The following is a 253-nucleotide window of genomic DNA, read 5'->3' as shown; positions in this document are numbered from 1 at the left end:
GAACAATTTCCACATTCAGAGTGCCCTCTGGTGGCCAAGTAGGGCATAGGCATGGCCATTTAATTTTAGGTTTTATCTTATAATCTTTTGTACATTTAAGGAGGGTCATTTTATTCTGACTTTTACCAATGCTTTTTCTCTATAGTGTGTGTGGTGGACCCTTGAACGGAGTTACAACACACAAAGGGTTGGGCTTGGGGGCCCTCAGATCGAGAGACCATAAGCTTACCTAGCCACTTGCCTCAGGGCAAAG

The sequence above is a fragment of the Octodon degus genome, unplaced genomic scaffold, assembly GCF_000260255.1.
Source record: "Octodon degus isolate 3935 unplaced genomic scaffold, OctDeg1.0 scaffold00181, whole genome shotgun sequence".
NCBI classification, from domain to species: Eukaryota; Metazoa; Chordata; class Mammalia; order Rodentia; family Octodontidae; genus Octodon; species Octodon degus.
The sequence above is the reverse complement of the archived record's forward strand: the minus strand, read 5'-3'. Positions refer to the sequence as shown.